Here is a 588-nt window from a genome sequence, read left to right as displayed (position 1 = left end):
GGGCCGCCCTCCTCCTCTGAGCGAGAGTGAGGGAAGACGCGGGCGCCACACGTTTATTAGCGTTTCTCGTTAAATTCTTTTCAACTGTGTAACTTCCGGTTGCCTTAAGCTATCAAAAATATTTTTACACCGAAGAAACCGGACTGTTGAGCTCTAAAAGAAGGTACTAGTTATTTTGCGGTGGCGTTTGTAGATCTTTTTTAAAAAGTGTTTTAATGAGATGAGCTTTTTGGTGATTACAACCTTAATTAAGGGTCTAGACTTTACAGAAATGGGCCTCCTGGTAGCCTATGGGGTGCTGTTTAATAATATATCAAGCGGACAAAATTTAAATGCGTTTGCGAGGTTATATTACCAATTTACTTTTTTTAATGATTAGGCCTAATTTTGATTGCGAAATAACTATGGAACTATTACACCTAGCCTGATCAAACTTCAGCAGCGTCAAGTCTACCCTAAGCACTTTCAACTCTATCAATAGGAAGTCTCTCGGTAGAATATCAACGAAGTTATAAGCGATCGTAAAAAACACGTGGTCCGACTGCTGTTGTTTTCAAAAATTCCCACTGTTTTTTGCTCCTAAAATTC

At 39.3% G+C, this 588-nt stretch overlaps 1 pseudogene; it reads right to left on the bottom strand.

The window, feature by feature from the left end:
• Positions 1 to 361: 361 nt before the first annotated feature.
• The window catches only part of LOC142796053 (large subunit ribosomal RNA), a 3,197-nt pseudogene continuing 2,970 nt past the window's right edge, over positions 362 to 588 (bottom strand).

This window comes from Rhipicephalus microplus, unplaced genomic scaffold (genome assembly GCF_043290135.1).
Source record: "Rhipicephalus microplus isolate Deutch F79 unplaced genomic scaffold, USDA_Rmic scaffold_1055, whole genome shotgun sequence".
Lineage (NCBI taxonomy): Eukaryota > Metazoa > Arthropoda > Arachnida > Ixodida > Ixodidae > Rhipicephalus > Rhipicephalus microplus.
The sequence above is the reverse complement of the archived record's forward strand: the minus strand, read 5'-3'. Positions and strand labels throughout refer to the sequence as shown.